This window comes from Bos grunniens, chromosome 14 (assembly GCF_055505025.1).
Source record: "Bos grunniens cultivar Pamir isolate PY7600 chromosome 14, Bosgru_T2T1.0, whole genome shotgun sequence".
In the NCBI taxonomy this organism is placed as follows: domain Eukaryota; kingdom Metazoa; phylum Chordata; class Mammalia; order Artiodactyla; family Bovidae; genus Bos; species Bos grunniens.
The window spans coordinates 7297063-7324732 of NC_141178.1; the positions used below are offsets into that span (position 1 = coordinate 7297063).

General features: G+C 37.0%; 1 pseudogene; it reads right to left on the minus strand.

The window, feature by feature from the left end:
• Positions 1–2107: 2107 nt before the first annotated feature.
• On the minus strand, positions 2108–6616 carry LOC147359000 (nucleolar RNA helicase 2-like; annotated as a pseudogene).
• Between the last annotated feature and the right edge of the window lie 21054 nt (positions 6617–27670).

Below are 27670 nucleotides of genomic sequence, written 5' to 3' on the forward strand. Positions count from 1 at the left end.
CGACTCTTTGCAACCCAATGAATTGCAGCAGGTCAGGCCACCCTGTCTATCACCAACTCCTGGAGTTCACTCAAACTCACGTCCATCGAGTCAGTGATGCCATCCAGCCATCTCATCCTCTGTTGTCCCCTTCTCCTCTTGCCCCTAATCCCTCCCAGCATCAGAGTCTTTTCCAATGAGTCAACTCTTCGCATGAGGTGGCCAAAGTACTGGAGTTTCAGCTGTAGCATCATTCCTTCCAAAGAAATCCCAGGGCTGATCTCCTTCAGAATGGACTGGTTGGATCTCCTTGCAGTCCAAGGGACTCTCAAGAGTCTTCTCCAACACCACAGTTCAAAAGCATCAATTCTTCGGTGCTCAGCTTTCTTCACAGTCCAATTCTCACATCCATATATGACCACTGGGAAAACCATAGCCTTGACTAGATGGACCTTTTTTGGCCAAGTAATATCTCTGCTTTTGAATATGCTATCTAAGTTGGCCATAACTTTCCTTTCAAGGCATAAGCGTCTTTTAATTTCATGGCTGCAGTCACCATCTGCAGTGATTTTGGAGCCCAAAAAAATAAAGTCAGACACTGTTTCCACTCTTTCCCTACCTATTTCCTATGAAGTGATGGGACCAGATGCCATGATCTTAGTCTTCTGAATGTTGAGCTTTAAGCCAGCTTTTTCACTTTCCTCTTTCACTTTCATCAAGAGGCTTTTTAGTTCCTCTTCACTTTCTGCCATATCTGCATATAAGTGTCATATTGGTGTCATCTGCATATCTGAGATTATTGATATTTCTCCCGACAATCTTAATTCCAGCTTGTGCTTCTTCCAGCCTGTTTCTCATGATGTACTCTGCATATAGGTTAAATAAGCAGGGTAATAATATACAGCCTTGATGTATTCCTTTTCCTATTTGGAACCAGTCTGTTGTTCCATGTCCAGTTCTAACTGTTGCTTCCTGACCTGCAGATAGGTTTCTCAAGAGGCAGGTCAGGTGGTCTGGCATTCCCATCTCTTTCAGAATTTTCCACAGTTTATTGTGATCCACCCAGTCAAAGGCTTTGGCATAGTCAATAAAGCAGAAATAGATGTTTTTCTGGAACTCTCTTGCTTTTTCCATGATCCAGCGGATGTTAGCAATTTGATCTCTGGTTCCTCTGCCTTTTATAAAACCTGCTTAAACATCTGGAAGTTCACGGTTCATGTATTGCTGAAGCCTGGCTTGGAGAATTTTGAGCATTACTTCACTAGCATGTGAGATGAGTGCAGTTGTGCAGTAGTTTGAGCATTCTTTGGCATTGCCTTTCTTTGGGATTGGAATGAAAACTGACCTTTTGTAGTCCTGTGGCCACCGCTGAGTTTTCCAAATTTGCTGACATATTGAGTGCTGCACTTTCACAGCATCATCTTCCAGGATTTGAAATAGCTCAATTGGAATTCCATCACTTCCACTAGCTTTTTTCATAGTGATGCTTTCTAAGGCCCACTTGACTTCACATTCCAGGATGCCTGGCTCTAGGTGAGTGATCACACCATCATGATTATCTTGGTCGTGAATATCTTTTTTGTATAGTTCTTCTGTGTATTCTTGCCACCTCTTCTTAATATCTTCTTCTTCTGTTAGGTCCATACCATTTCTGTCCTTTATCGAGCCCATCTTTGCATGAAATGTTCCCTTGGTATCTCTAATTTTCTTGAAGAGATCTCTAGTCTTTCCCATTCTGTTGCTTTCCTCTATTTCTTTGCATTGATCGCTGAGGAAGGCTTTCTTATCTCTTCTTGCTCCAAATCTAGAACATATGCTGGTATAAGCTGTGTTCCATCACAGTTAAGTGTGAAACTTTGCTTCAAAATATTGCTCACTGTTAATTTTTAGAAGATCCATCATAGGACCATAGGAGTAATTGGCAGTCAAATGACTGAGGAGTACCAATTAGAGAACAAAGCCTTGGGTGCTCAAAGTGTTTCTTTAAAAACTGTTGCATTCCCCATGATATTTAGGAAAGACACTATTAAGAGTGAGTGTGAGTGATAGTTGCCCAGTCCTGTCTGACTCTTTGCAACTCCATGGACTGTAGCCCACAAGGCTTCTTTGTCCATGGAATTCTCCAGGCAAGAATACTGGAGTCGGTTGCCATTTCCTTCTCCAGAGGATATTCCCCACCCAGGGAATTGAACACAAGTCTCTGGCATTGCAGGCGGATTCTTTACCATCTGAGCCTCCAGGGAAGCCTACTATTAAGAGACATTTCTAAGTATAAAGACAGGTCAATTTAAACAGTATCAGAGATACTTGCTTGACTCTATTGTAGAATCTATAGACAATACATTAGAATATGTAATTAATCCATACACCTTTTCTAAAGGAATACCCAAGACAGAAGTAGCAATAAAGTTATAAATGACAATCATAAATCAGATGAAATATTTTAGATGAAGTTTACCTCTCTTGAAGAAATGGGGACTGGGAAACCGGTCAGGATGGAAATACAATGTGCTTTTAACTTTGCATAAAAAATAATGTTCAGTTCCATGTTGCTGAACATAGCTCTGTTTTTGCCAAATAAATCCTCTACTTTAAATTACTGTCCGAATGCTTTATTAAAACTCTGCCTCTGGCCTTTGTTTTGGAATCTGTAACTTTTGTTGCTTCCCTATTAGGCTTCCCTAGTAGCTCAGACAGTAAAGCATCTACTTGCAATACGGGAACCCAGGTTCAATCCCTGGGTCAGGATGGTCCCCTGGAGAAGGAAACGGCAACCCACTGCGGTATTCTTGTCTGGAGAATTCCATGGACAGAGGAGCCTGGTGGGCTAGTCCACGGGGTCATAAAGAGTCGGACACGACTGAGCGCCTAACTCAGTCTTTTGTTGTCGCCTCCTGATCGCTGTCCTCTGAAGATTCTACTTCTTTCCCGCTGTCGCCTGACACCTCAGTTGCCCTTGGAAGTTGCGCTATCCTTCCCCTGGTCCTTCTTGCTCTGACTGCTCCGTAGCCACAGAAAACTGCCAGCGCCGTGAATCACGCCACTCTTCCTGTACTTTGTTACTGCTGCAGTAGGGATGTCAAAGCAAACACCCTGCTTTCCTTTGAGAAGGACCATTCCCTTCACTTTGGAATCAGTATCCTCACCCAGGAGCTCTTCAAGTTCTTTCCAAGCAGAACTAATGTTTGGCATTGCAATCGCGCACTGCCGATCATGGTCACAAAGCCTGCATTTGAGTTGTTCACAGAGCGCTGGTCTACCGACGTGGCACCGGAGAAGTGGGTCAGGGCTGTTGCAGGAGCTTCCAAGGTTCCCTGCTCCCCAGTCAGGTTCTCGGCTGACTGCTCGAAGTGACCAATAGCAGCGGGAGGCACGGAGTCCAAGAGCCTGATGGCATCTTCGCTAGAAGCTTTTATTATCTCTGTTTCAGAATGAACACCTATTCGCTTAAATGTAATTCCCACTTTTTGCTCCACTTGGGCTAACTGGTATTCTTCTTTGTGCTGGGAAAAGCAGATGCAAATCCCGGTCATTCCAACTCTACCTGTTCACCCAGAACGATGAACGTAGGGACTCCACATCCTTTGGCAGAAAACTTTGAACAACCAGGTGAACCTCAGGGATGTCTAAACCACGTGCAGCAACATTGGTTGGAACCCAAACTCCAAAATCACCATTTCTAAAACCTTTCCTGGTGATTTGCCTTTGCTTCTATGGATTGTCTCTGTGCAATGACTGGGCATCGTACCTTACGGCCACATTCTGCGACAACTCCTGGGTTTCTTTCTTCATTTCACAAAATACGATAGTGGGCCCTTGAAAACCACTATCTCCAATAACTGCTGCCTTCCGAGTCCAGTGGCACTTGATAGCCACATGCTCTACAGTTATTGCCATTTTCTGCGTCTATTTACCAATCAGGTCCATTTGTTCATATGTAGATTTCATGTATTTCTTAGCAACATTACACAACCAATGGGAGCAAGTTGCAGAAAAAAAGTAATGTTTTAGGTTGTCTTCTGAATCATTCTTGCATGCCATGGATAAAATCTCTTCCACTTGATCATCAAAGCCCTTGTCCAACATTTGGTCAACCAATCCAGGACAACATGCTTAAGTTTGGTGAGATCTAGCTTGCCATTCTGCAGGTGGTCTTTTTCTTAAGTTAATTTATTTTTTAATTGAAGGATACTTGCTTTAAAGGATTTTGTTGCTTTCTTTCAAACATCAACATGAATCAGCCGTAAGTATACATATGTCCCTCCCTCTTGAAACTCCCTTCTATCTCCCTCCCCATCCCACCCCTCTAGGTTGATGCAGAGCCCCTGTTTGAGTTTCCTGAGACATATAGCAAATCCCCATTGGCTATCTATTTTACATATGGTAATGTCAGTTTCTGTGATACTCTCTCCATACATCTCACCCTCTCCACCCCTCTCCCCATGTCCATATGTCTGTTCTCTCTGTCTGTTTCTCCATTGGTGCCCTGCAAATACATTCATCAATACCATCTTTCTAGATTCCATATATGTGCATTAGTATATGGTATTTATCTTTCTCTTTCTGACTTACTTCATTCTGTATAACAGACTCTAGATTTATCCACATCATTAGAACTGACTCAAATGTGTTCCTTTTTAATGCTAAGTAATATTTCATTGTGTGTATGTAAAACTTCAGTATCCATTCATCTGTCAGTGGACATCTAGGTTGCTTCTATGGTCTAGCTGTTGTACATAGTGCTGAATAAGACCAGAAACTGTAAAACTCTTAGAGGAAAACATAGGCAGAACACTCAATGGCATAAAGCGAGATCCTCTATGACCCACCTGCTAGTATAATGGAAGTAAAAAAATTAAACAACTGGGACCTACTTAAGCTTAAACGCTTTTGCACAGCAAAGGAAACTATAAACCAGGTGAAAAGACAACCCTCAGAATGGGAGAAAATAATAGCAAATGAAAAAAAACTTACAAAGGATTAATTTCCAAAACATACAAGCAGTTCATACAATTCAATACTAGAAAAACAAACAACTCAATCAAAAAGTGGGGAAAAGACCCAAACAGACATTTCTCCAAAGAAGACATACAAATGGCTAACGAACACTTGAAAAGATGCTCAACAGTGCTCATTATTAGAAAAATGAAAATTAAAACTACAATGAGATATCACCTCACACTGGCCAGAATGACTATCATCAAAAAGTCTACAAACAATAAATGCTGGAGAGAGTGTAGAGGAAAGAGAACCCTCTTGCACTGTTGGTGGAAATATAAATTGATATCACCACTATGGAAGACAGTATGGAGATTCCTAAAAAAAAAAAAAAAAAAAGCTAGGAACAAAACCACCATATGACCCAGCAATCCCACTCTTAGGTCCACACCCTGCTGCTGCCAAGTTGCTTCAGTGGCGTCCGACTCTGTGCAACCCCACAGATGGCAGCCCACCAGGCTCCCCCGACCCTGGGATTCTCCAGGCAAGAACACTGGAGTGGGTTGCCATTGCCTTCTCCGATACACCCTGAGGAAATCAAAATTGAAAAAGACACAGGCAGGTGATCTTTGATACGACCTGATGTCCCAATCAGGATATCAGTCCCATTCCTCATGCATTCAATTTGCCCTCTATAGGATGTTCCACCATAAAAACAAGCTGTTGTCAGCTTTTTTGTGATGTCGCTAAAGTCCCTGCTTACTTGACTTGCCAACTCCCTGTGGGTTCAAGAACCAGTACCTGAGGGGTACCGCCTCTCTTCCAGTCTTGCAGATCTCCCTGAAGTTTCTCAACCAAAGGGAAAGCAAAGGAGAATGTCTTTCTGGTTCCTGCCCATGCCTGTGAAATCAAATCCTTTCCACTATAGACCTGGTGAAACGTCTTTGCTTGTATGGGAAACAGGAAGGTCACTCCCTGGGCTTTGAGAAGTTTAATAGTTTCTTCAGATATGGGAAAATTAGAGAAAGCTCCTTTTTTTTTTTGCTCCACAGTCATTTCCTGCTCTAACTCACTGTTTTCTTCACTGGTAGCTTCCTTGGATTTGGAGTCAGATCCAAAAACAGGAAACCTCTTCTTGAAGCTGTGGCTTTTCTCTCCAGTTTCTTCATTTATTTCTTTTTCTTTCTTCATCTTTTTGGGCTTAGGTGCACCAACTTTTCCTCAGAAGGCTCTTCATTTTTTATAACTTTTTTGGTTTTAGGAGAAACAATTGTCTTTTCACAGGGCTTCTTCGATTTTTTTTAACTTTTGTTTTTAGGAGAAATAATGTCATCTTGAGATGGCCCTTCTTTCTTTTTGGCCTTTTATGGGTTTAGGAGAATTCATTGCAACCTCAGAAGGCCCTGCTTTCTTTTTAACCTTTTTAACTTTGGGGGAAATCATTTCTTCCTTTTCTTCTGCTGCCTCTTCAGTCTGATGAGATTTTGGCTTCTCTTTTTTACCTTGCCTCTCATTTGCTTTCCCAGAATCTCCACTTTTTCCATGGCTGTGTCTGACACCAAGTCCACATCACTAAGAAGTTTTCTTGGCATGACTCAGCACAAGTGTACACCAAGTGGTCTTGTCTATCGCATAGAGAGGAAGAGACACGGCCATTTTTGATTAAAAGAAGAAGACCAAGCCCATGACAATCCTAGATTTGATCCTAGAACAGAAAAGGGATGTGAATGAGACAGAGACAAAATTTGAATGAGAGTGAATTCTCGCACTGTTGCAAAAGTTCTAGGCCCCACAATAACCTGATCATCTGATCCCACAAAAGCACTGGGAGTCCCCAGGGAATCTGACTTTGAAGGACAGTGGGATTTGATTACAGAACTTCCAAAGGACTAGAGGAAACAGAGATTCTTGGAGGGCACAAACAAAACTGTGTGTGTACAAGGACCCAGCAGAAAGGAGCAGTGACCCTGTAAGAGACAGAGTCAGACCTGCCTGCGAGTGTTTGAGGGTCTCCTGCAGAGGAGTGGGTCAGCAGTGGCCTGCTGCAGGGACAGGGTCACTGGCAGAAACAGTCTTGGGAGGTGAGGTTTGGCATAAGTCCTTTTGGAGGTCACTTTTAGCCAACTGCATCTATAATAGCTTCAAAAAGATTAAAATGTAGCAAAGGAGATGAAAGATCTATACATTAAAAACTATAAAACCTTGATGAAAAAATTTAAGAAGACAAAAATAAATGGAAAGATATTTCATGCTCATAAACTGAATAATTAATATTGCAAAAATTCCCATATTACTCAAAGCAATCTACAGATTCAATGAATTTCCTATAAAATTCCAAAGGCATTTTTCACATAAATAGAAAAAATAATCCTAAAATGTATATGGAGTCACAAAAAGCACTGAATATGTAAAAGGATCTTGAGCAAGAACAAAGTTGGAAGCACCATACTTCCAGATTTCAAATTATGTTAGAAACTAATAAAAAAGTATATTTCATAAAAACAGGCACATAAGCCAATGGGACAAAATAAAAGACCTGGCTAGAAACCCGCATATCTATGGACAACTAATCTTCTACAAGGGTCTCAAAAATACAATACAATGAGAGGAAAGGATAATCTCTTCAATAGATTGTTGGGAAAATTTGATATCCACATGCAAAAGAATGAAATTGGATACACAAAACCAACCAAAATCAGATTAAAACCTAAATCTATCATCTGAAACCACAAAATTCCTAAGGGTTGGGGGGAATATGAGGAAAGGGCTCCATGACCCTGTTCCTGGCAATGACTTTTTGGATGTGACACACAAAGGCACATACAACAAAAGCAAAAATTAACAAATGGGGTTAGAGAAAAAAATAAAAATCTTTTGCATGACAAAGGCAACAATCAGCAAAATGATAAGACAGTGTACAGAATGGGGAGAATATATCTGTAAACCACATGTCTAATAATTGATTTTATCCAAAATACATAAGGGATTCCAATAACTCATTAGCAAATAAACAAATAATCCAATTTAAAAAATGGAAAGAGGCCCTGAATAAATATTTCTCAGAAGAAGAGGTTAACAGGTACATTAAAATGTGTTTAATATCATTAATCATCAGGAAAATGCAAATCAAATCCACAGGACCTATTGCTTCATAACTATGAGAATGATTATTATCAAACAAAAGATAACAAGTGTTTGGCAATCACGTGTTGAAAAATAAGGAGCCTTGGTACACTGTTGGTGGGAATGTAACTGGTACAGGCTTTATGGAAAACATATGGAGCTTTCCTAAAATACTGAAAAACAGAACTACCATGTGATCAGCAAGCCCACTTCTGGACATTTATCCAAAGAAACTGAAATCAGGATACCTGTACTATCATGTTCATTCCAGGACTATTCACAATTGCCAACATATGGAAACAATCTAATATCCATCAGTGAATAAATGGGTAAAGAAAATGTTATAACAGACACACATACATACACACAATGGAATATTACTCAGCCTTAAAAAATAGAAAATTCTGTGATTTGTGACAACTTGGATGGAACTGGAGGACATATGCTAAGTGAAATAAGACAGAAACAAATAAAAACTGTACCATGTCACCTATACATGGAACCTAAAAAAGTCAAACTTCTGGAAGAAGAGTGTAGAATGGTGATTACCAGGGTCTGATAAGAGGAGGAAATGAAGAGACAGTGGTTAAATGGCACAAAGTTTCAGTTATGCCAGATAAGTAAATTCCAAAGATCTATTCTGCAGCATACTACTTACAGCTAATGATACTTTATTATAGATTTAAAATTTGCTAAGCCTGTAGATATTAAGTTCAGCCTGTAGATATTAAAAATTCCTCAGAAAACTACTAGAACTGATTTTAAAAAATGGAAGGAAAGTATCAGGATACAAGGCTAACATACAGAAATCACTTGCATTTATTTATACTAACAATGAAATATCAGTAAAGGAAAGTAAAAAAGAAATCCATTTTAAAATCACATTTAAAGAAACTAATGACCTAAATGGGGAAAGAACTTGAAAAAAAAATCATGTATATGTATAACTGAATCACTTTGCTGTGCACCTAGAACTAACACATTTTATTAATAAATCAAATATAGTCCAATATAAAATAACATTTTTTTAAAATTTAAGCATTTAGTGATAAAGCTGACCAAGGAGGAGAAAGACTTATATGCTAAGAACTATAAAACACTGGTAAAGAAAACTGAAGCTGATTCAAAGAAATCAAAAGCTATCCCATGCTCTTGGATTACAAAATTAATGTTGTTATAATAGCAATACTACCTAAAGCAATATAAAATTTCATGTGATCTATCATATTACCCAAGATATTTTTTCACAAAATTAGTACAGATAATCCTAAAATTTATATGGAACCATAAAAGTCTAGAATTGCCAAAAAAAAAAAAAAAAACCCTGAAGAAAATAGAAAAAAAAAGATATATAACCACCCCAGACTTCAGAAAGTACTGCAAAGTTACAGTAATCAAAACAACATGGCTTTGGCATAAAGATAGACATCTGGATCAATGAGACATCTCAATCAATGGAACAGAAAACAGAGCCCAGAAATAAACCCACAAGGCTACAGTCAATTAATCTTTGACAAGAGAGGCAAGAATATATTAAAACAGTAGAAGAAAAACAGTCTCTTTAGTAAGTGGTGCTGAATCAATGAAGTTAGAACACATGTTCATGCCATATACAAAAGTAAACTCAAAATGGCTTCAAATTTTTTAAAAATACATGACACCATGAAACTTCTATAAGGAAGCATAAGAAAAACATTTGTTGACATAAATCATGCCAATGTTTTCTTAGGTCAATCTCCCAAGGCAAAAGAAATAAAAGCAAAAGTAAACAAGTGGGACTTATTCAAACTTAAAAGCTTTTTCACAGCAAAGAAACCAATACAATATTGTAAAATAAATAGCCTCTAATTAAAATAAATAAATTTAAATTAAAAAAAAACTTAAAATGAAATGACAGCCTATGGACTAAGAAAAAGTAACTGTAAGTGATACCATTGACAAAGGACTTAATTCCCAAAGAATGCTAACAGCATGCAACTCTAATATCAGAAAGACACTCAATCCAATCAAACCATTCAGTTCAGTTCAGTTCAGCCGCTCAGTTGTGTCCGACTCTTTGTGACCCCATGAATCCCAGCATGCCAGGCCTCCCTGTCCATCACCAACTCCCAGAGTTCACTCAACCTCACGTCCATCGAGTCAGTGATGCCATCCAGCCATTTCATCCTCTGTCGTCCCCTTCTCCTGTCCCCAATCCCTCCCAGCATCAGAGTCTTTTCCAGTGAGTCAACCCTTTGCATGAGGTGGCCAGAGTACTGGAGTTTCAGCTTTAGCATCATTCCTTCCAAAGAACACTCAGGACCAATCTCCTTTAGAATGGACTGGTTGGATCTCCTTGCAGTCCAAGGGACTCTCAAGAGTCTTCTCCAACACCACAGTTCAAAAGCACCAATTCTTCAGCACTCAGCTTTCTTTACAGTCCAACTATCATATCCATACATATGGAAAAACCATAGCTTTGACTAGATGGACCTTTGTTGGCAAAGTAATGTCTTTGCTTTTGAATATGCTATCTAGGTTGGTCATAGCTTTCCTTCCAAGGAGTAAGCGTCTTTTAATTTCATGGCTGTAATCACCATCTGTAGTGATTTTGGAGTCCAAAAAAAATAAAGTCTGACACTGTTTCTACTGTTTCCCCACCTATCTGCCATGAAGTAATGGGACCGGATGCCATGATCTTCGTTTTCTGAATGTTGAGCTTTAAGCCAACTTTTTCACTCTCCATTTTCACTTACATCAAGAGGCTTTTTAGTTCCTCTTCACTTTCTGCCATAAGGGTGGTGTCATCTGCATATCTGAGGTGATTGATATTTCTCCTGGCAATCTTGATTCCAGCTTGTGCTTCTTCCAGTCCACCATTTCTCATTATGTACTGTGCATAGAAGTTAAATAAGGGTGACAATATACAGCCTTGATGTACTCCTTTTCCTATTTGGAACCAGTCTGTTGTTCCATGTCCAGTTCTAACTGTTGCTTCCTGACCTGCAGATAGGTTTCTCAAGAGGCAGGTCAGGTGGTCTGGTATTCCCATCTCTTTTAGAATTTTCCACAGTTTTTTGTGATCCACACAGTCAAAGGCTTTGGCATAGTCAATAAAGCAAAAATAGATATTTTTCTGGAACTCTCTTGCTTTTTTAATGATCCAGCGGATGTTGGCAATTTGATCTCTGGTTCCTCTGCCTTTTATAAAACCAGCTTGAACATCTGGAAGTTCACGGTTCATGTATTGCTGAAGCCTGGCTTGGAGAATTTTGAGCATTACTTTACTAGCATGTGAGATGAGTGCAATTGTGCAGTAGTTTGAGCATTCTTTGGCATTGCCTTTCTTTGGGATTGGAATGAAAACTGACCTTTTCCAGTCCTCTGGCCACTGCTGAGTTTTCCAAATTTGCTGGCATATTGAGTGCAGCATTTTCAGAGCATCATCTTTCAGGATTTGAAATAGCTCAACTGGAATTCCATCACCTCCACTAGCTTTGTTTGTAGTGATGCTTTCTAAGGCCCCCTTGACTTCACATTCCAGGATGTCTGGCTCTAGATGAGTGATCACACCATCATGATTATCTTGGTCGTGAAGATCTTTTTTGTACAGTTCTTCTGTGTATTCTTGCCACATCTTCTTAATATCTCCTGATTATATTCTTTGCAGCCAAAGATGGAGAAGCTCTATACAGTCAGCAAAAACAAGACCAGGAGCTGACTGTGGCTCAGATCATGAACTCCTTATTGCCAAATTCATATTTGAATTGAAGAAAGTAGGGAAAACCACTAGACCATTCAGGTATGACCTAAATCAAATCCCTTATGATTATACAGTGGAAGTGAGAAATAGATTTAAGGGACTAGATCTGATAGATAGAGTGCCTGATGAACTATGGATAGAGGTTTGTGACATTGTACAGGAGACAGGGATCAAGACCATCCCCATGGCAAAGAAATATGAAAAAGCAAAATGGCTGTCTGGGGAGGCCTTACAAATAGCTGTGAAGAGAAGCAAAAAGCAAAGGAGAAAAGAAAAGATATAAGCATCTGAATGCAGAGTTCCAAAGAATAGCAAGAAGAGATAAGAAAGCCTTCCTCAGCGATCAATGCAAAGAAATAGAGGAAAACAACAGAATGGGAAAGACTAGAGATCTCCTCAAGAAATCAAATCATGGGCAGACCTAAATAGACATATTTTCCAAAAACACAGAGATAGCATATGAAAAGATGCTCAACATTGCTAGTTATTAGAAAAATGCAAATCAAAACCACAATTGGTATTGTCTCACACTAGTTAGAATGGCCATCGTTAAAAATTCCACAAAGAGAAAATACTGGAGAGAGTGTGGAGAAAAGGGAACCCTCCAACATTGTTGGTGGGAATGTAAATTGGTGCAGACACTGTGGAAAACTGTATGACAGTTCCTTATAAAACTTATAATAGATTTGCCATGTGATCTAGCAATCTCACTCTTGGGCATATATCTGGAGGAAGCTATAATTCAAAAAGATACATGCGCCCTAATGATCACAGAGGCACTATTTACAATAGCAAACTATGGAGGCAACCAAAATGTCTATCAGCAGATGGATGTATAAGATGTGGTACGTGTGCTCCATGGAATACTACTCAGACATAAAAAATAATGAAAAATTGCCATGGGTGAACCTAGAGATTATCACACTAAGTGAAGTAAGTCAGACAAAGACATCTACTATACGGCATCATTATACATGGAATCTAAAACACGACACAAATAAACTTATTTACAAAACAGAAACAGAGTCACAGACATGAGTCTGAGATTGCAAATACAAACTACTATATATAAAATAAACAACAAAGTCCTACTGGATAGCTCAAAGAACTGTGATCAGTATTCTGCTAACCATACTGAAAAAGACTATGTAAACATGGATATCTGAATCACTGTGCTATACACCAGAAACTAATGCACGTGACATTGTTAATTAACTACACTTCAATTCAAAAAAAATATTCATTAGAGCCAAACAATTGTGGCATTTCATCCTGTATTTGTAACTTAAATGCTTTTCAAACATGTATTGACAAATCTCTCAGTTCAGTTCAGTTCAGTCCCTCAGTCGTGTCCGACTCTTTGCAACCCCATGGACCAGAGCACGCCAGGCCTCCCTGTCCATCATCATCCCCCGGAGCTTCCTCGAACTCACGTCCATTGAGTCAGTGATGCCATCCAACCATCTCATCCTCTGTCGTCCCCTTCTCCCACCTTCAAACTTTCCCAGCATCAGGATCTTTACTAAGAGTTAAAGAATATATTTATTTTTTTGTACTCAATTCCTTCACCTCTTTATTTCAATATTAGTGTTCCATAAAAGTCACCCATATAAACTGCATAGTGCAGTAATTTTTAATGTTTGCAAATTGTACTGCAGCCATCACTACTTTATAGTTTTAGAACATTTTCATCACCTTAAAATGAGTGGTTGTTCCTCATTCTCATCTACATGTCAATTCCAAACATCCATTATCTACTTTCTCTTAAGGTTTGTCGATTCTGGATATTTTATATAGATAAAATCATAAAATATGTGCTGTTTTATGAATAGCTTATCATAGTGCTTCACTTAGCATAATGTTTTTAAGAACCATCCATGTTGTAGCATTTTGACATTTCATTTCCTTTCATGATAGCATAATATTCCATTGCATGGATATATCATATTTTATTTATCCAGTCATCAGTTGGTAAACATTTGGATTACCTTTTAGTGTTATTAATAATTTTGCTATGAACATTGTTCAAGTTTTTGTATAGAGATATATCATTTTTTCTCTTGGCTATATATACCTAAGGATGAGATTTCTGGTCCTATGGTAATTCTGCTTAACATTTTGAGGAACTTCAACTATATTTGCCAAAGAAACATAATTTTACATTCCACCACCAAGGTAAGAGCTTTACACAACCCCACCTAAATGTATTACTTTTTATTATCATGGCATTCTAATAGGTTATGTAGTGATATCTTACTGTGGTTTTGATCTGTGTTTTTCTATTAACTAATAATGCTGACTATATTTTTATATTCTTATTGTCTATTTTTATCATATTTGAAGAAATGTTTGTTCACCCATTTCTAATTGGGCTATTTATCTTTTATTAGTGTGTCACATGTATTCTTTATATAATCTGGATACAAGCTCACTGTTACATATTATTAGAAGTTAAACATAATTCTCTAAAGAGATGTTAAAGCCCTAACACTCAGCACCTCGGAATAGGATCTTACTGGTAAATAGCATTGTTGAATACACAATTGATTAAATTGATATGATATCATACTGGAATAGAATGGGCCTTTAAACCAAAATGACTGATACCCATATAAGATGATGGCTATTTCAGATGCTGAAACAAATACCTAAAAATGTTTAAGTGACTATGAAATTGTGTAATGGGTAGAGGCTGGAAGAGCTTTGAGACACATAATATAAAAGTCTATACTGTCCTGAAGACTGCTTGTATAAATATTGATAATAGAGGTGATTCTTGTAAAAGCTTAGAAAGAAATAGAATTTTATAGAAAACTTCTATCTTCTTAGAAAATACATATGTTAAGACATACTTGTCTGTGGTTCTGTGTGCATGTGTGCCTACATGCTTAGTATTAATTGTCCAATATCTCCCTGATACTGAGGTATAAAATATGGCATATGTATCAAATTATCTTTCTAAAGTAAAAAATAAAATTTAAATTCTCAAATACACCTGCACCTAACAATTTCAGATAAGACATGTACTTAGGTTGAATGTGTTTAGATCTTACAGCCTAGAATTTACATGTACACACACTCACAGTCACACATTTACAAACACACATATACACACACAGTTGTGCACAGGTCCTAGAAAATCTCTTCATATGTGATTAGGAATCATAAAAGAATACTCGTGATAACATTTTTAAGTGACAAAATATTTAAACAAGTAGATATTTGAGACAGCAGCATCTTATAAAGCAATAAATATGTTTGAATTAGAGCTATATGTGACTATGTAAGTGTTCTCCGAACTTAAGTTTGAAAAATAAACCAAATTATAAATGGAAACACACTGTATGACACTTAATATAAGGTACAAGCACATGAAAAGCTGGCCTATGTATCATTTATAAATATGATCATATGTAGTAAAAGTATAAATAAATTTAGGCTCAGTAGAGTGAGGAAGAGGAAAGCAAAGGTTAAGAGTTAAAGAGAAGTATCAGTTCAGTCACTCAGTCATGTACGACTCTTTGCGACCCCATGAATCGCAGCACGCCAGGCCTCCCTGTCCATCACCAACTCCCACAGTTCACTCAGACTCACGTCCATTGAGTCAATGATGCCATCCAGCCATCTCATCCTCTGTCGTCCCCTTCTCCTCCTACCCCCAATCCCTTCCAGCATCAGAGTCTTTTCCAATGAGTCAAGTCTTTGCATGAGGTGGCCAAAGCACTGGAGAAGTATAGACAGGGGCTTTAATTTTATGACTGGTTCCCAAGTGTTTATCAAATTAATATCTGTGTTGGATGAGGCTAGTTTCCACAAAAATCTAATCTTTTCCTTCACAGAGTAAAATTTCAGCCAGGATTATATGGAGACTACATCCGCCAAATTCCAAGCAGTAAGCTGTAGCTATGTGACTAAAGTCAATAGTCAATAAAATGATTTCCAGGTCAAACCATTAACAGAGAAGGTATGCTTTATCCGCGATCCGCACCTCCTTTCTTTTACAATGGGCTCCAACCAGCACAGGCCATTGGTCCAGCTTCAGACATGGTGGAGACAAAAACAGGAACGAATTTTAGAACCTTCTGAAGGGCTCTAAGCCAGAACTATCTGCCAATTTGTAATAGCTCCTTTGTAACAGTAATAGAAGAGGGATACTCAAACTTCTATCGTTTATATCAGTTGTTTGTGTGTCTATACAACACTTCTTTATGTTTACCCTGACTAAAACAATGTCTATATATTTTATATGTCTAAACTGTTCTATTATATAAAATGACAAAAGTGTGGCACATATGCTATTCTACGATTTCTAATTTTCTTGCGATGTATTATATTTAAAAATGGCCTTAAGAATCAAACTTTATCAAAGGAACACATAAGAAAATATTATGTTTGTACTATATACATAATTTTTACATATAATTATGTAAGTGATTGAAATTTGTATTAATTAGTTGCCAAGGTAAAAAAGCAATTAACTCTGTTAGAAAGATGAGTTCTTATTTCTAACTCGTACTCTTTTCTCTCCTTCATTAATCTCTCAGCAAATTGATAGATATAATTCAGTGAGTTAAACTGAACATGACTGCTCTTTGTTAAAGATAAGTGCTAATAAAGCTTTGAAATATGTCTCCAACAAGTAAACGTACCTCCATTGGACAATGCAATTTATTCCACTTTTTACAAACAGTAAAAATAAGAATACTTACTAGCATAGTTCTTCTGTTGTAGATGTCTTACTCTTCTAACACAATTTTTATTCCTTTCTTTCAAAAACTCACTTTTCCATTGTTTGGAACCCTTGTGATAGACAAGGGGACCAATCTATGCTGTAATTATGGGGGTACTTCCTAAGGCTGAGTTTAAACACACTCTTTTTTTTTTCAGATGTGGGCAAATAATCTAATGAAAAAAATTAATGTTTACCTGGAAATATTGAGAACGGATATTGCAAAATGATCCTTTTTTTCTGTTCTTTCAGAACAACAGCTGTAAGGGATGCACTGTGCTTATTGCATCCATCAGTATTCTGATAGGAAAACAGAAGCTTTCCTAGGCATTTCAAGCAGTAAAGATTCCAATACAGGTTATTAGAGGCTTACACAGCTTTTGAAGGGCTGGAATGTAAACATGAGAGACCATTGTTAGATTTTGAGAAAATCAGAAGTGCAGGATTTACAGGAAATCGTTTCAGTCATTTCAGATGCTGCAGAAACAATGTGGGAGATTCCATTATAACAGGATGTTGGGAAGGCAATGGCAAAACCCACGTGTGTAAACTCTTTCTGCCCACACACCTGCCTACAAGCTGTAGAATAATGGTTTTCCCTTCTCTTAGGATTTCCAAACATCCTAAAAATGTGCTACTTGTTAGAATCTAACAGGAAATTCTGCTAACAAGAAGCTCCAGAAAATATAGCTCTCAGACCCCTTGCTTGTGAACTAGGGGAGGGTAAGGAAGGCAGCAAGGATGATACTGTGTCGCAACAGGAAATCTGGAAATGAGACTTGTCCTGTAGCCATCTGGCTTCTACATAGAGGAAAACCATCTCCAAGTAGAGGTCATTAGAGTCATACAGATCTGAGATGGAATTCTAATATTCTTAACCTCAAGATTCAGCTGTCCGTTAGACTTCTCAATTACCTAAACCAATTCTTGTATTGCATTAAAAATCCTTCCACTTCATTAAAGTGTTTATGGCTTGTTTGTGGTTTTTTTGCATTGAAATTCCATCTGTAGAAACCAAGAGGGTCTTCATTAATGCAAACAGAAGCAGACCGATTGTGGACTGTGATCTTAATCAATCTGTCTTTTCTTTGATTATGGAAAGATAATGTCTCACAAATGAATGGTGCCTTAGCTTGGGCTGCCTAAACGAAGTCCCATGCAACAGATGGCGTAAACAATAGAAGTTTACTTCCTCATAATTCTGGAGGTTAGAAGTTTGAGATCAAAGGGACCAATGGGTTTGCGTTCTTACGTGTACTCCTTTCCTGACTTGTAGACTGGTGTCAACTTGCTATGTGCACACGTGGGCATTCCTGAGGATGCACTCGTGGAGGGTAAGAAAGACAGTGAGCTTTCTGGTGTCCCTCATAAGGGCATTAATCTTATCCTAGGAGCCCGCTTCATGACTCACTTTAACTTTAATTCTCTCCTAAAGGCTTCGTTTGCAAGTAATAATACATTGGGTCTTAGGGCTTTAAGACATGCATTTGAGAGACTTAAGCCATCCATGCTATTCTGTCCCTCTCCTCCCCAACCGAATACATGTCCTCTCACATTCATTCTACCCCCACAGCAAGCGGAGTCTTAACACATTCCTGTATAAATTCATATAAAGTGTCATCAAAATATCTAAATGCAGTCTGAATGAGATTTAAGACACAGTTCTTCCTGAGGTAAAATTCTTCTCCAGCTGCGACCCTGTGAAATCAGACCGAATAAAAATAGATTAAAAATGGTCAAAATCCTAAGCAGACAACTTACCAAAAGACATTTAAGCATATGAAAGGATATTCCACATGATTTGTTATTAGTGAGTTGGAAATTAAAACAGTGAGTTATCATTATAAAGCCGGAACACAGAAACACCAAATCCTGGTAAAAGTGTGGAGTAAAATAAATTCATTCATTGCTGATGGCCATGAAAAAATGGTACAGCCACTTTGGAAGACAGTTTAGTAGTTTTATACAAAATTAAACACATTTTAGCATACAATCTAGCTACCACAGTCCTTGGTATTTATCCAAATGGTCTGAAAACTTATTATGTCCACAAAAAGTTCTGCATGCAGGTGTTTGTAGAAGCTCTATTTATAAGTGCCAAAGCTTGGAAGCAATAAAGATGTTCTTTAGTAGGTAAGTGATTTAACAAACTGTGTTACATGCAGACACAAATATTATTTGGTGATAAAAGAAAATAATTTATCAAGTTATGAAAAGATATGGAGACAATTTATCTGCATATAACTAAATGAAAGAAGACCAAAAAATGGATACTGTGTGATTCCAACTATATGAAGTTCTGAAATATAATAATCATGGAGACAATGAAAGATCAGTGTCTGCCAGAGATTGGAGAGAAGGAGGGAAAACAGTCAGATCGGGAAATTTTTAGGGCACTGAAAACATTGGCTCTCTGTATGTTTATACAATGGTAAGTACATGTCATTATGCATCCCTCAAAACCCACATAATGCACAGCACTTAGAAGGAACCCAATATAAACTATGAACTTTGGGTGACAATGATGTATCAACATAGGTTCATAGATTGTAACAAATGTACCATTGTAGTAATGAATATTGGTAGTGAACATTTGTGAGGATAAGGGATTCATCCTATCATTCACTATACCTTTTGCTCAATTTTTCTTTGAACCTAAAACTGCTCTAAAAATAAAATCTATTTTTTAAAAGTTAAACACATACTTAGTGTAACACCCAAGTCCACTCCTAGTGATGTTCCTAAGATATTAAAGCACACATTCACAAAGATTTGCCTGCAAATGCTCAGCAACATTCATAGATGCTAAAAATTGGAAACAATCTAAATGTTCATCAACATGTTATTGGACAAAGTGAATCTGATTATCCATCGAATTAACATAATTAACCAATAAAAAGGAAGGAAATACTGATACACGCTACAACATGAAAGAACTTCAAAAACATTATGCTAAGTAAATGAAGTTTGATGTCAGCCATACATTGCATGATTCCATTTATACGAAACATCCAGAAAAGGTAAACCTAGAAAAACAGAAAAATGGTGTTCTTTAGGGATGGATTAGGGATGGAATGCAAACAGATAAGAGGAATATTTTGGAATTGATGAACATATTCTAAAACTGAATTTTGATGGTTCCCCAGCTCTATAAATTTATTTAAAATATTTCAATCACACACACACACAAAGTGTGAACTTTATGGTGTGCAAATTTTTACGAATAAAACTGTTTAAAATGACAGCATTTTTTTTTTTTTTTGGCAATTTCCAAGCTTCATTCTAAAACTCACAGTAAAATTCAAAGGACCTAAAGTAAGAGAAAAAAAAAAAAAAACCTTTGAGAAAGAACAAAGTCTGAGAGCTAATACTAAATGATTTTAAGACAAAAAAAAATTAAAGTAACAATATAGCAAAATATTTTGCATCAAGATGGAGAAATAGATCAATGGAATTAAGTATGGAGTCCAAAATATGTTCGCATGTATATACACAAATTGGTTTTGACAAAATAAAAAGCAATTCTGTAGATAAAGAAAGACTTTCAGTATACTATTTACTAAAATAATTGAATTCCATATGGAAAAGGTAAATTTTGACCAATATCTTGCACCAGATAAACAAATTAACTTAAAACTGATTATATACCTAAGCATAAAAATCTGACAGCTTTTCCAATGGCTCAGCAGGTAAAGAATCCACCTGCAATGCAGGAGACTCAGGAGATATGGGTTCCATCCCTAGGTAGGGAAGATCCCTCGGAGGAGGAAATGGCAACCCGCTCCAGTCTTCTTGACTGGAGAATCCCATGGACAGAGGAACCTGACTGGCTACAGTTCAAAGGGGTGCAAAAAATTGGACATGACTGAGCACAGAAGTATAAAAGCTAAAATAATGAAACTTCCAGAAGAAAGCATAAAAAAATGTTTGTAACCTTGGATTAGGTGAAGAATTCTTAGATATGATATTGAAAACAAAAGCTATACAAGACAAATAATAATCTAGACTTCATTAAAGTTAAAAACATCTTATCTTTGAAAGACACTCATAGGAGAATGAACACAACTGGGAAAAAACTTTGCAAAGCATAGATATAATAAAGAATTGTATTCAGATTAAATAGAAAACATTCAAAATCAAACAAAAATGATGACAACAAAATCTAAAAAATGACCCAACATTTGAGCAGACACAGTGTCAAAGAATATTGGATTTCAAACAAGCACATGAAAAAGTGCTCAACACTATGAGTGTAAAGCAAAGGAAAATAAAAAGAAAAGAAAATCGTAAGATACTGCTATGTAAGTATTACAGTGTCTAAATTTGAAACTCTGACTATATCAAGTGTTGGCGAGATTGTAAAAAAAATTGAACTCTCACACACAGCTGGTACAGATCCAAAATGATATAACCACTCTGGAAAACAGTTTGTCAGGGTAACACGCTAAGCATACCCCCGTTATTTTTCTTTTATGTATTCTCCCAAGAAAAAGATATGTCTATACAAAGCCTTGTGCACAAATATTAATAGGAATTTTATTTGAAATAGACAAAAGCCGGAATCAGCAAAATTGTTCCTCAATAGGAGCACAGATAAATTACAGTATACTTATGCAATGGAATTCTACTCAGCAATGATAAAAAGTGAGCTATTGATATACAACTTGGATGGGTGGGTATCAAAATAATTATGCTAAAGAAATTAGATAAAAATATTATACACTGTATTATTGCACTTTTATAAAACTCTAGAATGTACAAACTAACCTGCAGTGATAACCAATCATTGTTTTCCCATAAAGAGAAGGATTGACAAAGAAAGTTAAAAAAAACTTTAGAAAGTGAGAGATGTTTATTATCTTAATGATATTGATAGTCCCACAGGTGTATAAGGACATAAAGCCTATCAAATTTAAAGTTTTAAATCCCTGCATTTACTTTATGTCAGTTACATCTCAATAAAGTGATGAAGGAACAAGCAGTACAAGATAAATTTAGAGAGGATGTTGGGACCCAAATTAGGCGGGCTCAGCAAAGTTTGTACAAATTTTAAATTTTTAATGAGAGAGGGAAATTTTTTAAATGTTTTAAGAAGGAAGGATACATTTTAATTAGCATATATTTGTTGATGAAATTAGGAGAATATAGAATGTGACCCAGGACAGATCATTTTGCTTAACAAGTAGAGCGATCATAGTGTTGGAAGACCATTACAATCCACCAGGAGCTGCTGTTGTGAAACATGACCCACCAAAGGGTTTGGAGCTCCCACGGAGCATTAACAGACACATTAATTAATGTAAGGAGGCTAATAATTACCAATGTAAGGAGAGCACTGAATAACTACAGGGTTTTTACACCAATATGGCACCCCACTCCAGTACTCTTGCCTGGAAACTCCCATGGATAGAGGAGCCTGGTAGGCTTCAGTCCATGGGGTCACGAAGAGTCGGACACGGGACAGGACTGAGTGACTTCACTTTCACTTTTCACTTTAATGCATTGGAGAAGGAAATGGCAACCCACTCCAGTGTTCTTGCCTGGAGAATCCTAGGGATGGCAGAGCCTGGTGGGCTGCCGTCTGTGGGGTCGCACAGAGTCGGACACGACTGAAGCGACTTAGCAGCAGCAGCAGCATATGCATGTGAGGGTAGAGAGAACTAAAGATTGGTAAAGAATGTTTAAGGCTGGAGTGTGCATAGAAGAAGCTGCCTAAATTCAAAATTTTGTTAATGCCCTCCTCTCAGTGATTAGTGCAAAGAAGTAGAGGAAAACAATAGAATGAGAAAGACTAGAGATCTCTTGAAGAAAATTAGAGATACCAAGAGAACATGTCATGCAAAGATGGGCTCAATAAAGGACAGAAATGGTATGGAACTAACAGAAGCAGAAGATATTAAGAAGAGGTGGCAAGAATACACAGAAGAACTGTACCTTTACAACCAAGATAATCATGATGGTGTGATCACTTACCTAAAGCCAGGCATTCTGGAATGTGAAGTCAAGTGGGCCCTAGGAAGCATCACAATGAATAAAGCAATTGGAGGTGATGGAATTCCAGTTGAGCTATTTCAAATCCTAAAAGATGATGCTCTGAAAGTGCTACACTCAATATGCCAGCAAATTTGGAAAACAGCAGTGTCCACAGAACTGAAAAAGGTTAGTTTTCATTCCAATCCCAATGAATGGCAATGCCAAAGAATGTTCAAACTACTGCACAATTCCACTCATCTCACACACCAGCAAAGCAATGCTCAAAATTCTCCAATCCAGGCTTCAGCAATACATGAACTGTGAACTTCCAGATGTTCAAGCTGGTTTTAGAAAAGGCAGAGGAACCAGAGATCAAATTGCCAAAAACCACTGGATCATGGGAAAAGCAAGAGAGTTCCAGAAAAACATCTATTTCTGCTTTATTGACTATGCCAAAGCCTTTGACTGTGTAGATCACAACAAACTGTGGGAAATTCTGAAAGAGATGGGAATACCAGACCACCTGACCTGCCTCTTGAGAAACCAATATGCAGGTCAGGAAGCAACAGTTAGAACTGGACATGGAACAACAGACTGGTTCCAAATTGGAAAAGGAATATGTCAAGGCTGTATATTGTCACCCTGCTTATTTAACTTATATGCAGAGTACATCATGAGCAATGCTGGGCTAGATGAAGCACAAGCTGGAATCAAGATTGCTGGGAGAAATATCAGTACCTCATGTATGCAGATTATATCACCCTTACGGCAGACAGTGAAGAACTAAAGAGCCTCTTGACAAAAGTGAAAGAGGAAAGTGATGTTAAAACTCAACATTCAGAAAACTAATATCATGGCATCCAGTCCCATCACTTCATGGCAAATAGATGGGGTAACAGTGGAAATGGTGGCAGACTTTACTTTTTTGGGCTCCAAAATCACTGCAGATGGTGATTTCAGCCATGAAATTAAAAGACGCTTACTCCTTGGAAGGAAATTTATGACCATTTATATTTTAAATGGTATATAATATATATTATATATTATAATAATATATAATATAACATAAAATATTAAATTTATTTTTTTTGTGTGTGTGGTTTTATTCCTAGTTTTTTTTTTAATTTTATTTTATTTTTAAACTTTACATAATTGTATTAGTTTTGCCAAATATCAAAATGAATCCGCCACAGGTATACATGTGTTCCCCATCCTGAACCCTCCTCCCTCCTCCCTCCCCATACCATCCCTCTGGGTCGTCCCAGTGCACTAGCCCCAAGCATCCAGTATCGTGCATCGAACCTGGACTGGCAACTTGTTTCTTACATGATATTTTACATGTTTCAATGTCATTCTCCCAAATCTTCCCACCCTCTCCCTCTCCCACAGAGTCCATAAGACTGTTCTATACATCAGTGTCTCTTTTGCTGTCTCGTACACAGGGTTATTGTTACCATCTTTCTAAATTCCATATATATGCGTTAGTATACTGTATTTATGTTTTTCCTTCTGGCTTACTTCACTCTGTATAATAGGCTCCAGTTTCATCCACCTCATTAGAACTGATTCAAATGTATTCTTTTTAATGGCTGAATAATACTCCATTGTGTATATGTACCACTGCTTTCTTATCCATTCATCTGCTGATGGACATCTAGGTTGCTTCCATGTCCTGGCTATTATAAACAGTGCTGCGATGAACATTGGGGTACACGTGTCTCTTTCCCTTCTGGTTTCCTCAGTGTGTATGCCCAGCAGTGGGATTGCTGGATCATAAGGCAGTTCTATTTCCAGTTTTTTAAGGAAGCTCCACACTGTGCTCCATAGTGGCTGTACTAGTTTGCATTCCCACCAACAGTGTAAGAGGGTTCCCTTTTCTCCACACCCTCTCCAGCATTTATTATTTGTTGACTTTTGGATTGCAGCCATTCTGACTGCTGTGAAATGGTACCTCATAGTGGTTTTGATTTGCATTTCTCTGATAATGAGTGATGTTGAGCATCTTTTCATGTGTTTGTTAGCCATCTGTATGTCTTCTTTGGAGAAATGTCTATTTAGTTCTTTGGCCCATTTTTTGATTGGGTCGTTTATTTTTCTGGAGTTGAGCTGTAGGAGTTGCTTGTATATTTTTGAGATTAGTTGTTTGTCAGTTGCTTAATTTGCTATATTAAATTTATATTCAAAAGCAGAGACATTACTTTGCCAACAATGGTCCATCTAGTCAAGGCTATGGTTTTTCCAGTGGTCATGTATGGATGTGAGAGTTGAACCGTGAAGAACGCTGAGCGCCAAAGAATTAATGCTTTTGAACTGTGATGTTGGAGAATCCCTCGGACTGCAAGAAGATCCAATCAGTCCATCCTAAAGGAAATCAGTCCTGAATATTCATTGGAAGGATTGATGCTAAAGCTGAAATTACAATATTTTGGCCACCTGATGTGAAGAACTGACTCATGTGAAAAGACCCTGATGCCAGGAAAGATTGAGGCAAGAGGAGAAGGGGATGACAGAGGATGAGATGGTTGGATGGCATCACCGACTCAATGGACATGAGTTTGAGTGAAATCTGGGAGTTCATGATGGACAGGGAGGCCCGGCGTGCTGTGATTCACGGGGTTGCAAAGAGTCAGACATGACTGAGCTACTGAACTGAATTGAACACTTCTCTCAAGTGCCTCACAATCCCCAAATATCTTTTTAAATCTTCTCTGTCCTACCATATTCCAGTAAGTCCATTTGGGCAATTTTTGTTTGATCTAAAGAGATACCTAGTATTTCATCAATTTTACACTAGCTATCATGTTTCTTAATACTCTTGTTTATTCTTTAGTGTAATGGACTTGCCATGGAAACACATGGCAAATTGAAATTTTTTTTCTTTAGGAATAAAAGAATATATGAAAAATTAAAATTAGCAGTAACACAGAAGAAAGAAGACACTGGAATGTAGAGATTATGAACTAGAAAAAACACAGATGAGCAAAAGTGGAATTTCAGAAATTAATGAGAAGTTAAACAGATTATTAAAGATTTTTGTACAGTTTTCAAGTTCTTAGATAAATCAGCTACATAAAGCCAAGGTCTTGACTCATCCATCAGTAGAATAACTTTCCATATTCTCTTTCCTGCCAGTTTACTCAGAATACTGTTTTTTCCCAAGTACAGAAAAAAAAAAAAAAAAAGACATGCCTCCTAATGAAAGCCATTTGTAATGTGAAAGTATCTTTACTTAAGAAAGAAGTTAAAGGTTCAATAAGGTAATTAGGAAGCTAAAAATGCTCTTTAAATTACACCTTGTGAAGACTTCACCTGAAGTTCTTTGCATTCAAAGTTGATCATTTATATCCTAGGCATATGGAATCAATTTCTGCCCTCAAATATATATGCAAGGTCCTGCTTTCTCACCAGATCTAGGAATTTCAGGATCTGACTTACAAATAAAAGCTAAAATGTTAATCCTATTGCCACTCCATTCACTACTGCAAAAATGTGCCTTTCCCAGTAATGAAGCTAGAAATGTTAATAACGAATTGTGTTTTTTAAAAAAAGACATTTTCTAATTAGCAAACAGGACCCCACCAAATACAGATAAAATTTGGATCTCCACTTAAAATAGGATAGCAACCATTATATTTTTAATGACATCTAAGAGCTGCATTTTAGGTAGTGAAGGGGATTTCTCATTACATTAATTGTGATTTAAAAAGATAGCATTTAAAATTTTTGAGTTGAAAGACCTGGAATAATCAATGTAATATTTAATGTTAAGAGCACAGTTGGAAGAATGATAACACCTAAGAGTTACTGTAAAGCTACAGTAATAAAGACTGTAGTTTGGGTGGAAGAACAGACAAAAAGATCAATGAAAGGTAGGGATCCCAGAAACTATCCATGAAAATGGTTAACTGATGCGTTGCAAGGGAGCAAAGACAATACCATGGAGTAGACAGGCTCTCAACAAATGGTGTAGAATAACTGAACACACACACGCAAAAGATATGAATCTAGACACAGACCTTTCACAACAGATAACTCAAAATGGAATACAGAACTAAAAATAAAATGCAAAATTATAAAACTCCTATGGCATGGCGGGTTTTTTAGATACAACACCAAGATATACTCCATGAAAGAAATAATTGGTATGCTGGACTTCATTAAAATTAAAAACTTTATATTATATTTTTATATTATATTATGTTATATAAAAATATAACATAATTATGAAATAAAGAACTGGAGGATCTACATTGCTAAATGGACTTCCCTGGTGGCTCAGACGGTAAAGCGTCTGTCTACGATGAGGGAGACCCGGGTTCGATCCCTGGGTTGGGAAGATCACTTGGAGAAGGAAATGGCAATCCACTCCAGTACTATTGCCTGGAAAAATCCCATGGACAGAGGAGCCTGGTAGGGTCCATGGGTCGCAAAGAGTCGCACACGACTGAGCGACTTCACATTCACGTTCGCGTCACTCCTAAATATTTAAATATTGCAATCTTTTTCTCCACAAGTTTTTATTTGATACAGAATGACACAAGGTTTCAGAAAATATATTGAAAACTATTACAATAGCTTTGTCTATGCCAAAAAAGGGGGGGTGGGGAGAAAGATATCCTGATACTGAGTGTGGGGGTTTCCCCTGAAGGAACTGACCGTTCCCACAGCTCCTTCCTGCTGTGTAGAAAATGAGTGGTTTCTTTTTCTTTTTTATAATATACTTATAATTATATTATTATAACTATGAATTATTAATATGAATATAACTATACTATATTATAGTTATAATTATAAAGAATTATAGTATATATTATATATATTATATAATGTTTTATGAAATAATGATATAACATAACATATATATTATAATTTAATATTATATTATGTTATATACATTTTATATATATTTTACATATATATTTTAATATATGTTTATATTAAAATATATATTACATATTATCATATGTATTATATATTAATATATATAATATAGTATAATATAAATATATTAGAATATAATAATTTGTATATTTATATAATTTTATATATATTTATATTAAAATACATTTTATATCATATATTTTATAATATAATATATAATGTATTATATATAAGAAAATATTTAGTATATAATATATGATATATAATATAGATACATAATATATAAGATATATAATTTATAGTGT